Source organism: Alnus glutinosa, chromosome 4 (genome assembly GCF_958979055.1).
Source record: "Alnus glutinosa chromosome 4, dhAlnGlut1.1, whole genome shotgun sequence".
Taxonomy (NCBI): Eukaryota; Viridiplantae; Streptophyta; class Magnoliopsida; order Fagales; family Betulaceae; genus Alnus; species Alnus glutinosa.
In genome coordinates, this window is record NC_084889.1 from 34057844 (window position 1) to 34076227 (window position 18384).

Below are 18384 nucleotides of genomic sequence, written 5' to 3' on the forward strand. Positions count from 1 at the left end.
AACCAATATATATATATATATATATATATATATTGACCCCAAACTATAATCCTGCTGCGCCACTGCACACAAGGCTGCTTGCAAAGGCAATATTATCCCTTAAAATGAACTCCGATCCCAACAAAGTAACAACCGTGAAATAAAGAAGGCTTTTAAAGCCCATGTGTTCAGGTTGGCTCTTGGGGCTACTATGTATCGCATTTGGCGTAATAAGAATGCTTTGAAGCATGACAATAGTCCTTTGTCATGCTACTGCAGAAGATTGATCATGTTTGGACAATCTCTCATCTCCCACCCTTTTTTTTTTCCCCAAAATAGTCAAATTCAAAATATTCTACAATTTTATTTTATTTTATTTTATTTATTTTATTTTTTTTTTCACTTTTAATATCACATCAATCATTTTTTATTACTATTCAAATAAAAAAATTCACTACAAAACAAATTTTTTTTTTTTTTTTTTTTCACTTTTCTATAAAACATATCCAAACTTTTTAATACTTTTTTTACATCAACCACTTTTTACTACTATTCAAACAAAATTTTCGCAACACAATTATTTACCAATCACATCCATTAAATGGGAAGTTAGATGCCATGTAATGGGGAAATGAAGGCCTTGTTTGGCAAGCCCTTCGCTTCAAGTATGAAGGGATTTTTTTTATTTTTTATTTTTTTAAGTGATAGTAAAAAGTTACTAATGTGATATAAGCAGAAAAAATTTAAATGGAAAAGTGGAAACAATTTGTATTGTAGTGGATTTTTTTTTATTTAAATATTAATCAAAAAATTATTGATGTAATGTAAAAAGTAATAAAATGTTAGAATGTTTTGAAGTTAATTTGTTTTTGAAAAAAGTGGAAAAAAAGAAAAGGGGAGGAGAGGTAAGGGGAGGGAGGGATTGTCAAATGGGGCCGAAAGGTTACAAAGAAACGAGGTAATGATTGGTTTAATGAAGTAATTATCAACATAATCAACCAACTTTAACTATGACATGACTGTTGGATTTAATGATAGTCCATAAAGACAACGTAATGGGTTGTGTCCCTGAAAATGAACATATATGCTAGATGTAGACTTTTTCTTCCCCTGTTTTCAGGTCATCAAAAGCATTAAATATTCATTTACCTTATATTGGGAAATGAATTTTTTTTTTGAGTAATCGTAAAATATAATTGATGTAATATAAAGTTAAAATAATTTATATGAAAAAATAAAAAAGTTTTGTATTGTGGTGATTTTTTATTTATTTAAATAGTAATAAAAAAGTGTTAATGTGATATAATAAATAAAAAAATTAAGAATATTTTGAAGTTGATGTTTTTTGGAAGAAGTAAAAATAAGAGGAGGGACGGAGGAGGAGAATTTCAAATGAGGCCACTTCAACAATTAGTGCTGTACTTTATTTTTCAGAGTCTTTGTAACCCCAATTACGACTTTTGGCCCTTTAAATCTCAAATTATAATGAAAGTTATTTCCTTATTAAAAAAAAACCTCGAGGACATCACTCGTCTGGGTAGGTGACCTAACGAACCCCTTAGACTTAGCACACAACCTTTTATCTCTTTTGTTTACTTGGGTTGTAGACTTATTATAGTATGTACTATAAGCCCAGGTGGGCTCTTAACATAATGGGATAGATTAAAGTATTAATATTTGGTTAAGATTCCGTTTGTTTAGTGGGATTATGATTGAAATTAGGATCAGGATTAGATAATATGAACTTGGGATTAACGAATCCTAGAGGGTCGGGTATGGATCATGACTGTTGGATTTAACATGACTCTTGGGTTTAATGATAGATCGATAAAGATGTCCCAAAAACTGAACATATGTGCTATTTGTAGATTTTTTCTTCCCCTGTTTTCAGGTCATCAAAAGCATTAAATATTCATTCCCCTCATATTGGGGAAGAAATTTTTTTTTTGGAATCATTATAAAATATGATTGATGTGATATAAAGTTGAAATAATTTATATGAAAAAATGAAAAAAATTTGTATTGCGGTGGTTTTTTTTATTTAAATAGTAATAAAAAGTGTTGATTTGATATAAAAAGTGATAAAGTTAGAAATGTTTTGAAGTTGATATTTTTTTGGAGAAATGAAAATAAGGAGGGGGGAGGGGGAGGGGAATTTCAAACGGGGCCTATGACCTTGTTTGACAACCCCTTCTCCTCAAGTATGAGGGGATTTTATTTATTTTTATTATTATTATTATTTGTTTTTTTTGTAAGTGATAGTAAAAAGTTATTAATGTGATATAAAGTAGGAAGAATTTATATGGAAAAGTGAAAAAAAAAAAATTTGTATTGTAGTGGATTTTTTTTATTTATTTAAATAGTAATAAAAAATTGTTGATGTGATGTAAAAAATGAAAAAAAAAAATTAGAATGTTTTGAAGTTAATTTGTTTTTGGGAAAAGTGAAAAAAAGAAAAGGGGAGGAGAGTGGAGGGGAGGGGAGGGATTGCCAAATGGGCCAAAAGGTTATAAAGACACGGGGTAATGATTGGTTTAATGAAGTAATTATCAACATAATCAACCAACTTCAATTATGGCATGACCGTTGGATTTAATGATAGATCGATAAAGACAACGTAATGGTTGATGTCCCAGAAAATGAACATATATGCTAGTTGTAGACTTTTCCTTCCCCTGTTTTCATGTCATCAAAAGCATTAAATATTCCTTTCCCTCATATTGGAGAATATTTTTTTTTTAGTGATTGTAAAATATGATTGATGTGATATAAAATTGAAATAATTTATATGGAAAAATGAAAAAAAAAATAAAAATCTAGTCCTAGTAAGAAAATGAAATAAAGTCTTAATTGTAATTAAACAAGAAGAAAAAATAAAACTAAAATCTCGGGTTGACGATCAAGTTTTGCGTTTTGTACATTCATTGTCTGAGAACAGGTAAAATTCTATTTAAACGACGCTACTCCAATATTATTTTTGACATTTTTCCTATTTTTCGTTTTCACTGAAAATATGGGTAAATTTTGTCCTACATTAGACACCCCCACTTGAAAAAACTCATCCTCGAATTTTCTTTACGATATGTCACGCGAGGCTTATCCTAAGAAAGGTACTTGGAAACATCTACGTAGATAGCACAAAAACATGACTTTTTCTTTTTGTCTCATTCCATAAAAATTTCTCAAACTCTTTCTTTTTGGATGTCATATTTAACTTCATCGTTTTCTTTAAAAGAATCGTCACTGTTTTTAATTTCTGTGGTGATTGTGATGAGTTGCGCTTGTGGTAGACATTGTTCTTTATCTATATATCATTAAATGCAACAGTCGTGACTTGTGGCATGAAAAGGAACGCAATCTTCGAGCTCAGCTCGATAAATTACAGTTATCTTCCTGTAGCTTCATTCCATCCCATTAGTTTGTGATATATATATATATATATATCTGTGTGTGTGAGAGAGTAAATACATATATACTTTTCTTTTTTTTAAAATAAAATTGACAATGCCACTACGTGTGCATCACGTGCAAGAGGCATTTGACGATGATGGACAATAAATGCTATGGGCTCTTGTGTTTACTCAGGGAGTACATTTCATATTGTAAATGATATAGACTATTGTGTGGACCATACAACAAAAGTCCATAACATTTGCAAGTCTTCATTACTGAAGATGTTGAAACATCTTCCTCCCTTCAATTGTATGATATATAGTTTATGTCCGCATGCACAAGCTTTTGGCTATTAGAGCTTAATTTTCATTGTTAAATACATAGATCATTGAATGAGTCCAAACATATAGTAGGTGTAATAAAGATATATATCGACTATTGTGTGGACAATACAACAAACTTAACTTTAAATAAAAGAAAAATATTAAAAAAAAAAAAACAAAGGAAAGACAATGAAATGAAAAAAAATGGGGTGGTATATGATCATGAGATTATAAGTTACTCGGTATATTATTTTTGAGATTTCTTTTATTAATTAGTGTGACATAAATCTTTTTGGAAAAGTACATATATCCTCATCAAATTACTACTCAGTACTCAATTGTCAATATACCCTTCAAACTACCAATTGTGTTAATGTCCCCCCTCAAACTACCAAAAAATGTCAATGTTCTCCCTAAGACCAACAAAAGGACAAAATTGACCCTAAATTTGTTTGAATAAGACAAAAATAAAAAATGAAAAAATGAAAAATTATTTTTTAAAAAACAAATTAAAAAAGAACGATTTTTTAAAAAACAAACAAAAAATAACTGAAAATTACAAGAGCATTTTTTTTTTAAAAAAAAAAAAAAAAACAAACGAGAAAGAAAAAAAAAAACTAATTTTTTTTAATAAAATAAAAAAAGGAAAAAGACCAATTTTTTTTTTTAAAAAAAAAAAAACTGAAAATTATTTTTTTAAAAAAATAAACAAACCAAAAAAAAAGCTTTTGTTTTATTTTTTTGGAATAAATTTTTGTTATTTTATATATTTTTTTTAGTTTTTATTTTATTTTAATAATTTTATGAAGGGTATTTTTGTCATTAGTTGGACATTGAAATTTTTTGGTAGTTTAAGGGGGGACATTTGATACAATTGGTAGTTTGGAAGGTGCATTGACAATGAGCTGGTAGTTTAAGAGGATTATGTGTACTTTTTTCTAATTTTATTTTATTATTATTTTTTTCAATAAGGGAATGGAAAATGGGAAATTATAACAAAAGAAAACAAACAAAAGGTGGGGCAACCCTTACAAAAGCCCAGAACAACCAAAAACAGTGTAATAAAAACTTAGAACTATCCAAAATTGGTCAAATAAATGACCGAACCTAGGGACGGAGGGAAGGGGGGCTGGTAGGGGCCATGACCCTGCCAGCCCCCCCCCCCCCCCCCCTCCCCAATTTCCTAAAAAAAATAAATTATAAGCTAAGAAATTTTTTTTTTCTAAAAAATTAAAAAATATAAGGTAAAATCAATTATCAATGATCAAAGATCAAAAAGGGGCTACTTAATTGCTCCCTCATTACAATACCATATATAATTATGGAAAAAAGAGACTATTTATAAATACAATTTATAATTTTTTTAATCCAGACTTTATCTATGACATGTTTAACTGTCTCTCTAGCTAATATTCCATGAGCAGCTGAATTTGCGTTCTTATTCACATGCTCAATTCTCCATGGCCGTAAGTGACACAAATTCTCTTTGTTTTAGACCTTGTTTGTTGGAATTAAAATCAATAATACCTTACCAATAATTTGTATGGGCATAATTTTGGGATTATTTTATTAGTATGACATTAGTTTCCTACTATATATTGGACTCATTCACTCATACCCACATGAGAAATGATCCCTACACTCATTTCTCACAACAGCCCCACAACAAGTTGACGTGGCTGGTAATATTTTATTATTTTTTTTATTTTGTTTTCTTTTCTTTTTGTAAAAAAGTAATAAAATATTACCAGCCACGTCAGCTTGTTGTGGGGCTGTTGTGAGAAATGAGTGTAGGGATCATTTCTCTACTCACATATATATATATATATATATTGAAAAATCAAAAGCTTGTGCAGACATACATTATCATGCAGTTGAAGGGAGGAAGACGTTTGAAGTTTGAACATCTATATAGTAATGAAGCATTAATGGAAATATTATGGACTTTTGCTATATCGTTCACACAAGAGTCCATATCGATCATTTACAATATAATCACAATACGAGGAGGTACTATATATAATTTATTTTTCCAACGCAAGAGTCCATATCGATCACTAGTGTACTAAAAATAGTAATATTACCTCCACAATAATCAAAAGTTATCATTTTAAATAGTTTTAAGGTGGCTAAAATTGGTAAATAAGCCAAAACTATCTAGTAATTTCATACTTGGGTGTATATACGTTCAATAACTATGCAAAAATTTCAATAACAATAATGGTTAATAAAAGGTAGCTAGGTCGAAAAAGAACTCAAATTTAATATATAAATAGTTTTAGGATGGCTAAATCTATGACAAATAGCATTTTATGACTATTTTTCATTATTTAATGTTGATTTAATTCGATCTACCCAACCCTTACCTAATAATACTATTTGCCACCCTCTTAGTCCCACGATACAGACGGAATACTCAAGGAGCTGTACCTCTCATATTGTAAATGATATGGACTGTTGTGTGGACAATACAACAAAAGTCCATAACATTTTCAATGCTTTTGAAAAATATTAGTCAGACTCCAAATAACACATAGAATGGGGGTTGAATAAGTGTATGCCAATATATATAATGCAGAATTAAAAATTGAATCAACCACAAACAAACAATCACCAAAATATAAAAATCAATAAAGCAATTGGTACAGATATTTGGTGACGAAGTTGAAACTTTTTGAACAGCTCTTTAAAATTAAAGTCACTCCGGAGCAGACAAATCCAGGAAATCACATTGAAGAATCTGCAAAGTACAAAATGTTAATACTCACAAAACATTTGCAGTCGTCACACTCTTGAATTACAACAAGTGACCCACTTGTCTGCTTCTCTCCCAGAACCTCTGGATAGTTCTTCTTTTTTATCTCATTAACTAGAACTCTGGTTGACTTCAATTGTTCAAGGTTGATGGTTCAACAATATCAAAATTCAGAGAGAGATATAACGTTAACACTCCAAGTATAAAACCCTCTTTTAGCACACTTAATTCAAGAGTAGAATCCTTAATAAATTTGTGCCTAGAAGTCTGTTTAAATGGACTTTAAGAAAACTTAGTTTTAGTTGGAATACGATTTTAGCAAAATTCGCCCAAATTTTTGGTCTTATAGTGCGAGGCGAGTTTGGCACACTTAACTGCCTCTCTAGTTAATTCATGAGAAGCTGAATTTCATTCCTATTCACATGCTCAATTCGATCTCCATGACCATAAGTGACACAAATCCTCTTTGATTTAAACTTTGTTTGTTGGAATTAAAATCAATATATAATACCTTACCAATAATTTGAATAGGCATAATTTTTAGCTTATTCTATCGGTGAGACATTAGTTTCCTACTATATATTGGACTCATTCTTTCATACCCATATATATATTGAACATTCAAAAGCTTGTGCAGACATACATTATCATGCATTAATGGAAATATTATGGACTTTTGCTATATCGTTCACACAAGACTCCATATCGATCATTAATTACAATATAATCACAATACGAAAAGGTACTATAATTTATTGTTCCAACACAAGAGTCCATGCTGATCACTAGTGTACAAAAAATAGTAATATTACCTCCACAATAATAAAAAGTAGTTTATCATTTTAAATAGTTTTAGGGCGGCTAAAATTAGTAAAAAGTCCAAAACTATCTAGTAATTTCATATTTGGGTGCATATACGTTCAATAGCTATGCAAAAATTTCACTAACAATAATGGTTAATAAAAGGTAGGTTGAAAAGAACTCAAATTTAATATATAAATGGTTTTAGGATGGCTAAATATATAACAAATATGATTTTATGACTATTTTTTTATTGTTTAATGTTGATTTAATCCGATTTACCCAACCGTTACATAATAATGCCATTTGTCACCCTCTTATTCTCACGATACAGGCGGAATAGTCAAGGAACTATACCTTTCATATTGTAAATGATAAGGACTGTTGTGTGGACAATACAACAAAAGTCCATAACATTTACAATGCTTCTGAAAAATATTAGTCAGACTCCAAATAATACCTAGAAGGGGGGTTGAATAAATGTATGCCAATATAATGAGAAATTAAAAATTGAATCAACCACAAACAAACAATCACCAAAAAAATAATAAATTAATTGGCACAGATATTTGGTGACAAAGTGGAAATATTTTGAACAACTCTTTAAAATTAAAACCACTTCGTGGCAACCAAACCCAGGAAATCACATTGAAGAATCTGCGAATTATAAAATGTTAATACTCACAAAACATTTGCAATCGTCACATTCTTGAATTACAACAAGTGATCCACTTTTCTGCTTCTCTCCTAGAACCTTTGGAGAGTTCTTATTTTTTATCTCCTTAACTGGAACTTTGGTTGATTTCAATTGTTTAAGGTTGATGGTTAAACAATAATCAAAACTCAGAGAGAGATATAACGTTAACACTCCAGATAAAAAACCCTATATTAGCACACTGAATTCTAGAGTAGAATCCTTAATAAATTTGTGCCTAAAAGTTCATTTAAATAGTGTTCTAGAAATCCTAGTTCTAGTTGGAATAAGATTTCAGCAAAATTCGCCCAAATTTTCTGTCTTATAGTGCGGGGCGAGTTTGGCATAGTAAACATCTGAATTAAGGAAATTTTATTTCAGGGAGATTTGTTTTATTTTGAGTTAGCTTTCCAATTCCTCTTATTTCACCTTAATGCAATACTTGAGACAAATTTTATGGTTAAAACACTGAGACATGCTCAATCTGAAATTGACAAATCTGATTTTAACTCAACTTAATGAAAAATTTTCGATTTGCTCATTCCCTTGATTGATTAGACTTAATCAAATCATATAGGTTTTCTATTCCTTGATTGATTAAGCTTAACCATATCTTATAGGTCTTCCAATTCGAATTGGATTAAGCCCACCCGAATTGAAGTCCATCATCATGTCTTGGATACACTTCTTCATCGATTTAACCACTAAACTAAAACTTACAACCAAAAAAGTTTTGACATCGAATTTGTCAACACTAAAATCCTAATAGCTTCATTACTAAACATGTTGAAACATCTTCCTCCCTTCAATTGCATGATAAAATATGTTCACACAAGCTTTTGGTTTTTAGAGCTTCTTCTTTTCTATCTTTTTTTTTTACATAATAATAATAATAATAATAATAATAATAATAATAATTTTCTAAGCTTTTGGTTGTTAGAGTTTTAATTGTTAAATACATGGATTATTGAATGAGTACTCCAAAATATAGTACTTATTGCAATCCCAGCTATATGCAGTTGAGCATTGCTCTACAGTATGAAATATATTAAGGTTATGTTGGGCATGCAAAATGACTATTTCATTCAAAGAAAATAATAAGTTTGATTAGGAATGGAGGAATGTGAAATATAATAGCTTTTATAATGATATATAATAAGGATCTAGTACTGAGAATAACCATTCATATTTTTCATAAAGGAATGACTATTTTAAGGTTAGCTATTTCATTCCACATTATTCAATTTTCAATAAAATTATTTATTTTCCTAATGAAACAACCATTTCGCATATCAAACATAACCTAAATGTATTAATGCTTGCATCTGATGTTTAGTGTAAAAAGAGATGGTTGGTCACAACATTTGGTCACTTTAGTGTGTGTATATGTGTGAAAAACGTTGCAAATTAAACAACATGAGAAAATGCAACTAAAACTCTCTCTCTCTCTCTCTCTCTGAGTTTTCTGTGTGGCGACTCGCGAGGCATTATTTAGACTGTGGGAATGATGAGTATCATTCTAGTAGTGTGCTCCACCACCTGATAAAATGTATTGAAGATTTACGAGCAAAAGCACATGGAACAACTCTAGTCATATCTTGATTCAATGGGATGTTTAGGTGTTTAATTTTTTGAAATCTAAATTCAACTGTAATTTACTGTGCGAATTTCGAGATAAAATAAAGTTGAAAATATGTTTAGATGGTTTGACATCCTGAGACAAAATTAGAAAAAAGTTAGATAAAATTTGATTTATTTTTGAAAATTGCTAATACTAATAAATATCAATAGATTTTTTTTTTTTTTTTGGTAATTACCTTTTCTCCCCATGAACTACCAACTCGACCAAAATAGAGTATTCAATTACCAAAAACAACTATTTTCCCCCCTTCCTTCAGTCAAAGGGGTTAAAACAAACGGTCAACGGGTCACATGACCGTCACATGCTATTTTACCCTCATTTTCTTCTTATTTTTCCCCCATGAACTACCACCATCTTCCAACATGCTCCCATGAACTACCACGATCTTCCAACATGCCTCCATGTAAAACGGCACGTGACGGTCACGTGACCCGTTGACCGTTTGTTTTAACCCTCTAACTGACAGAATGGGAGAAAATGGTTGTGTTCAGTAGTTGAATGCTCTATTTTGGTCGAGTTGGTAGTTTGTGGGCTCTTTGCGCAAAAGTTGGTAGTTCATGGGGGAAAAAGGTAATTACCCCTTTTTTTTTTTGAAAAACAATGCACCCAAACATCCTAATATATCTAGTTAAGTTTTTTGTTTTCCTGTTAATTGTCTTCAAAAAAATAGCCAAAAATATAAATAATAATAATAAAGAAAATAAATTTTATAAATGAATTCATTAAATTTACAATAAATATGGACTCTCGTGTGAACGATATAGCAAAAGTCCATGCTATTTACAATAATGCTTCATTACTATATGTCCATGTTCAAACGTCTTCCTCCCTTCAACTACATGATAATGTGTGTCCGCGCAAGCTTTTGATTGTTCAATTAATACATGCATGGAGGAATGAATGAGTCTAACAAACTAATGTCACTAAAAAAATAATCTCAAAATTATACCAAGTAACTTTTCCCCATTCAAATTACTACAATTAATGATCATCATCATTATTGTAACGTCTGCATTAAGTTGGTAACTTAGCAATGTTCACATAAATTTAGTATCAATAAATTACTTGTTTCAACCATATGGTGACATCGTTTCTGTTGAAACGACGCCAATAAAGACGTCGTTCATAGTACTGATGTCGTTTCATCTCCCAAACGACGCTAGTTAGTGTTGTTTAGGAAAAACGACACTAGCTAGCACGGCACTCACTGGCTTTTTTTTTAAGTGCATTCAGCCAATTGGGTGTCTGAATTAAAATCACCCAACTTTAGCACAAATTTAGCATAAAGTAATATTCCTGTACCAAAGAATAAGATGGTGCATTTGAACTTTAAAAATTAAAACTCATAGAGTACGATGTCAATAAAGATTGTATTCTTTTTCTTTTTCTTTTTAGGGTTTAGGAATAAAGATAGATTGTATTATAATCTGCATGTGGCTGACGTACTCATCCTTAATTTGGCAATGACATTTGATGATGATGATGATGATGCATAATAAATGGATGTGGGGCTCCTGTTGAAACAACAAATTGTAGTACTAGCGTGCATCTCGTGGATCGGATAGTAATTAATGCGATTTGTCGCCCTCTTATCCCCTTTCTAATTTCCCCGGCCGGCCCCAATCTTACTTGTATGGTTTCTAATTTCTATAACTAAAAAATCAATCTTTATCACACTAAATGTTTGTGGGAACCACGTCGATCGCATGGGATTGGAGAAGGATCCTAGCCTCTTCAATTAAAATGAAATAAAAACGAGTGGATAAGTGGATTCCTTACAAAATACAAAATAGATGGATGAAAACTTACAAAATGACATTTGCCATTTTCTAAATTTTTTTTTAAGGAATAAGGTTATATTTAAGCTTTTGGTGACCTGAAAATTAAATTCCTTTTGACAAGTCTACAACTAGCATATATGTTCGATCATTTTCTAGGACACCAACCATTACCTTGTCTTTATCCATCTAATCCAACAGTCATGTCATCAAGTTAATTGGCTGATTATGTTGTTAATTACTTCATTAAACCAATCATTACCCCGTGTTCTTATAAACTATTTTTTTATTGTTTAATGTTGATTTAATCCGATCTACCCAACCGTTACCTAATAATGCTATTTGTTACCTTCTTATTCTCACGATACAAGCAGAATAGTCAAGGAGCTGTACCTTTCATATTGTAAATGATATGGATTGTTGTGTGAACAATACAACAAAAGTCCATAACATTTACAATGCTTCTGAAAAATATTAATCAGACTCCAAATAATACCTAAAAGGGGGGTTAAATAAGTGTATGCCAATATAATGAGAAATTAAAAATTGAATTAATCACAAACAAACAATCACCAAAAAAATAATAAATCAATTGGCACAGATATTTGGTGATGAAGTGGAAACCTTTCGAATAACTCTTAAAATTAAAACTACTCTAGGGCAGCCAAACCCAGGAAATCACATTAAAGAATTTGTGAATTACAAAATGTTAATACTCACAAAACATTTGAATCGTCACACTCTTGAATTACAACAAGTGATCTACTTGTCTGCTTCTCTCCTAGAACTTCTAGATAGTTCTTCTTTTTTATCTCCTCAACTGGAACTCTAATTGATTTCAATTGTTTAAGGTTGATGGTTAAACAATATTAAAACTCAGAGAGAGATATAGCGTTAACACTTCAGGTATGAAACCCTCTATTAGCACACTGAATTCTTGAGTAGAATCCTTAGTAAATTCGTGCTTAGAAGTCCGTTTAAATAGAGTTCAAGAAAACCTAGTTCTAATTGGAATAGGATTGCAGCAAAACTCCCCCAAATTTTCTATCTTATAGTGTGGGACGAATTCGATATAGTAAACGTCTGAATTAGGGAAATCTTATTTCAGAGAGATTTGTTTTATTTTGAGTTAGCTTTCCAATTCCTCTTATTTCATCTTAATGCAATACTTGAGACAAAATTTATGGTTAAAACACTGAGACATGCTCAATCTGGAATTGACAAAATTTGATTTTAACTCAACTTAATGATTTTTTTTTTATTCGCTCATTCCATTGATTGATTCAACTTAATCAAATCATATAGGTCTTTTATTCCTTGATTGATTAGGCTTAACCATATCTTATAGGTCTTCCAATTCGAGTTGAATTAAGCCCACTTGAATTGAAGTCCATCATCATGTCTTGGATACACTTCTTCATCGACTTAATCACTAAACTAAAACTTACAACCAAATAAATTTTAACACCGAATTTATCAATACTAAAAACCTAATAGCTTCATTACTAAACATGTTGAAACATCTTCCTCCCTTCAATTGAGTGATAAAATATGTTCGCACAAGCTTTTGGTTTTTAGAGCTTCTTTTCTATCTTTTTTTTTTTAAAAATAATAATAATAATTTTCTAAGCTTTTGGTTTTGTTAGAGTTTTAATTGTTAAATACATGAATTATTGAATGAGTACTCCAAAATATAGTACTTATTGCAATCCCAACTATATGCAGTTGAGCATTGCTCTATGGTATTAAATACATTAAGGTTATGTTTAGTATGCAAAATGACTATTTCATTAAAAGAAAATAGTAAGTTTGATTAAGAATGAAAGAATGTGAAATATAATAGCTTTTATAATGATATATAATAAGGATCTAATACTGGGAATAACCATTCATATTTCTTATAAAGGAATGACGACTTTTTACGGTTAGTTATTTCATTCTACATTATTCAATTTTCAATAAAATTATTTATTTTTCTAATGAAATAACAATTTCACATATCAAACATAACCTAAATGTATTAATGCTTGCATTCGATGTTTAGTGTAAAAAGAGATGGTTGGTAACAACGTTTGGTCACTTTGGTGTGTGTATATGTGTGAAAAACGTTGCAAATTAAACAGCATAAGAAAATTTGATTGCCGTACAAATAATAATGATGATGATCATTAATTGCCGTAATTTGAATGGGGAAAAGTTACTTGGTATAATTTTGAGATTTTTTTTTTAGTGACGTTAGTTTGTTAGACTCATTCACTCCCCCATGCATGTATTAATTGAACAATTAAAAGCTTGCGCGGACATACATTGTCATGCAGTTGATCGAAGGGAGGAAGACGTTTGAACATGGACATATAGTAATGAAGCATTATTGTAAATAGCATGGACTTTTGCTATATCGTTCACACGAGTCCATATCGATCATCTAATATAAGCATATATTGTAACTTATTGTTTCCACACAAGAGTCGTTATCATTTATGAAGAGGATTCTATTCCATCATTTATAATGCATATGGTCATGATTATAAGCCTAATTAATGCATGCCATGCACATCTCCAGCTGGCAATGCCCCACATCTTGTTGATGACCGTTTCTATAAGTTTGAAAAGTTACTCGATCGGTATATTATTTTTTAGATTTCTTTTATTAATTAGTGTGACATAATTTTATTTTATTTATTTTTTCAATAAGGGAATGGGAAAAAGGAGAAATTACAACAAAAATAAAACAAACAAAAGGATGGCAACCCTTACAAAAGCCTCAAACAACCAGGAAAGAGTGTAATTAATAAAAACTTAGAACTACTGAGAATCGGTCAAATAAAATAACCCGGCCTATAAAAAGAACTGGAGTGGCCACAGAAGGCAATATCCGTGAAAAGAAACAGCCATTAAAGTAATAACCGTGAAATAAAGAAGGTTTTTAAAGCCCATGTGTTCAGTTTGGCTCTTGGGGCTACTATGTATCGCATTTGGCGTAATAGGAATATAATGCTTTAATTCATGACAATAATCCTTTGTCTGAGGAGCGGCTACTGCAGAAGATTAAATGGGGAAGTTAGATGCCATGTAATGGGGAATGGGAAGTTTTATTGTATTATACATCGTTCTATTCTGTCTCTCTTTTTTTTTTTAGATCCATCTCCCATATCTCTGTAGCAATGTAAAAGCTTTCTATTATAATCTTATATTCTTTCTTTGCCATTTTTAATTATATATCTTATTGGGTCTCCATTTATCTTTCCATCCAAACTCCAATTACATTTAAAAGATTGTTCGGGTTACAATCGCGCTCGTTCAATCATATTGGATAGATCGATTGTTGGTAAATTCCTTCATGTTTAATTGATTTAGACCCTTTTTTAAAAAAAAACAAAATTCATACTTTATTGATAAAATCAATTATCAATGATCAGTGATCAAAAAGGGGTTACTTGATTGCTCCCTGATTACAATACCATAATTATGAAAAAAAGGGGCTATTTATAAATGCAATGTGAATTTTTTTCAATCTAGACTTTATCTATGACATGCTTAACTGTCTCTCTAGCTAATCCTTGAGCAGCTGAATTTGCATTCCTATTCACATGCTCAATTCCATGACCGTAAGTGACACAAATCCTCTTTGATTTAGACCTTGTTAATTTGTTTGAATCAAAATCAATAATACCTTACCAATAATTTGAATGGGCATAATTTTGAGATTATTATATTAGTGTGACATTAGTTTCCTACTATACGTTGGACTCATTCACTCATACCCATATATATATATATATATATATATATACACACATTGAAAAATCAGAAGCTTGTGCAGACATACATTATCATGCAGTTGAAGGGAGGAAGACATTTGAACATCTATATAGTAATGAAGCATTAATGGAAATATTATAGACTTTTGTTATATCGTTCATGCAAGAGTCCATTTCGATCATTTACAATATAATACGAGGTACTATAATTTATTGTTCCAACACAAGAGTCCATGTCGATCATTAGTGTACTAAAAATAGTAATATCACCTCCACAATAATCGAAAGTTTTTCATTTTAAATAGTTTTACGGTGGCTAAAATTGGTAAATAGGCCAAAACTATCTAGTAATTTTATACTTGGGTGCATATACGTTCAATAGCTATGCAAAATTTTTACTAACAATAATGGTTAATGAAAGGAAGGTTGGAAAAGAACTCAAATTTAATATATAAATGGTTTTAGAATGGCTAAATCTATGACAAATAGCATTTTATGACTATTTTTTTATTGTTTAATGTTGATTTAATTCGATCTACCCAATCATTACCTAATAATGCTATTTGTCACCCTCTTGTTCCCACGATACAAACGGAATACTCAAGGAGTTGTACCTTTCATATTGCAAATGATATGGATTGTTGTGTGGACAATACAACAAAAGTCCATAACATTTACAATGCTTCTGAAAAATAATAGTTAGACTCCAAACAACACCTAGAATGAGGGTTGAATAGGTATATGTCAAAATAATGCAGAATTAAAAATTGAATCAACTATAAACAAACAATCACTAAAATATAAAGAATAATAAAGCAATTAACACAGATATTTGGGGACGAAGTATAAACTTTTTGAACCACTCTTTAAAAGTATAACCATTTCAGGGCAGCCAAACCCAGGAAATCAATCCAATATCGAAGAATCTGCGAATTACAAGATGTTAAAACTCACAAAACCTTTGTAGTCGTCAAACTCTTAAATTACAACAAGTGACCTAGTTGTATGCTTCTCTCCCAGAATCTCTGGAAAGTTCTTCTTTTTGATCTCCTTAACTGAAGCTCTGGTTGGCTTTAATTGTTCAAGATTGATGTTTAAATAATAATAAAAACTCAGAGAAAGATATAACGTTAACACTCTAGGTATAAAACCCTTTCTTAGCACACTGAATTCTATAGTAGAATCCTTAATATAATCGTGCCTAGAAGTCCGTTTAAATAGACTTCAAGAAAACCTAGTTCTAGTTGGAATATGATTTCAACAAAATTAACTTGCCCAAATTTTCAGTCTTATAGTGCGGAGAGATTTTGGCATAGTAAATATCTAAATTAGGAAAATCCTATTTCAGAGAAATTTGTTTTATTTTGAGTTAGCTTTCAAATTCCTTTGACTTCGTCTCAATATGATACTTGAGTCAAAATTTATGATTAAAACACTGAGATGTGCTTAATTTGGAATTGACAAATCCAATTTTAACTCCACTTAATGAAATTCCAATTTGCTCATTCCCTTAATTGATTAGACTTAACCCAATCATATTGTTCTTCTATTCCTTGATTGATTAGTTTAAACAATATCTTATAGGTCTTCCAACTTGAGTTGGATTCAACCCGGCCACTTGAATTGAAGTCCATCATCATATCTTGGATAAACTTCTTCATCGACTTAACCACTAAATTAAAATTTACAATCAAATAAGTTTTGACACTAAATTTGCCAAAACTGAAAACCTAACAGCTTCATTACTAAACATGTTGAAACACCTTCCTCCCTTCAATTGCATGATAATTTATATTCGCACAAGCTTTTGGTTTTTTGAGCTTCTTCTTTTCCTTTCCTTTTAAAAAATTTAATTTTCTAAGCTTTTGGTTGTTAAAGCTTTAGGGTTTTTCTAAGCTTTTGGTTGTTAGAGTTTTGACCGTTAAATGCAAGCATTATTGAATGAGTACTCCAAAATATAGTACTTGTAATAATGAGGTGGCGCCCATCACTTGGCAATCCCAACTATATGCAGTTGAGCGTTGCTTTACAGTATTAAATACATATGTTATGTTTGGTATGCGAAATGACTATTTCATTAAAAGAAAATAATTGGTTTTATTAAGAATGGAAGAAGATGAAATAAAATAGCTTTAATGATATATAATAAGGATCTAATAGTCAGAATAACCATTCCCATTTCTCATAAAGGAATGACTATTTTTAGGCTATTTCATTCCACATTATTCAATTTTCAATAAATCTATTCATTTTCCTAATGAAATAACAATTCCGCATACCAAACATAACCTAAATGTGTTAATGTTTTCATCAGATATATACTAAACTATTATTTTATTTTATTTTTTTTTGCGAAAATGTCTTAGAAAAGAATACCAATATCCGTAGCCACTTTCACAAAATGAGGATATCACTTTTAGATATCAACACGGCTATTGCAGTTATTATCCGTTATCTATATATTAGGTAATGAGCCTTTTAAGTTTTCTTTGAGCCACTATTAGGGCATATTTTAAATGATTTTAAAAATAATTTAGTTAGATTTTTAGTCTTTTGAACTTGTTTTAATATTTTTTAAAGCCCTAATCTTTTGAAAACATATTGATTTCACATTACTTTTGCATTTTTGTTTAAGTGTTACATAAGGAAGCAACACAGCCAACTAAACAATTGTAAACATAACCTATACCCAATTCAAAATGACTTCTTTTTGGTGAGTTTATTGAATATAAAATATAAAATATATATATTTTATATAAAGAGTATACGAATAATCACATTCACATACCTTAAAACTGTTATCCGCATCCTCATAGACGAATATGAATTTTTGTTAACTGCATCTATATGTGTTGATAGTGGATATGTGTAGATAACGGATGCGAGTGGTTAACATCCGCCCGCATGTACACTCTTAATTAGGCTTGACAAATTTGACATGACCTGCGAATCCAACACGAACAGGATACGAATATATAGGATTTAAGTTTAGACTATAACCCGTTTATGATCCGTCAACCCGTTTATGACATGTTTATGACACGTTTATGACCCGTTTATGACCCATCAACCCGTTTATAATATATTTAGGACGAGATAATTACATATTTTTTACCAAATTAGTTAAATGGGTTGACACGCTAAGTCGATGAGTTGATACACCAACTAAATGGATTGACACGACAACTCGAATTGCTAAGCCTACTCCTAATGAACAAGAACTAATTCCTTACAAAATAAAGGGCAAAATTTTCAAAA

The 18384-nt window shown here is 30.5% G+C and overlaps 1 long non-coding RNA gene across 1 annotated transcript in view; it reads left to right on the plus strand.

Moving 5' to 3' along the window:
* The window catches only part of LOC133867252 (uncharacterized), a 73127-nt gene that overhangs the window by 52920 nt on the left and 1823 nt on the right, over positions 1 to 18384 (plus strand). The gene's annotated exons all lie outside the window — the stretch shown is intronic.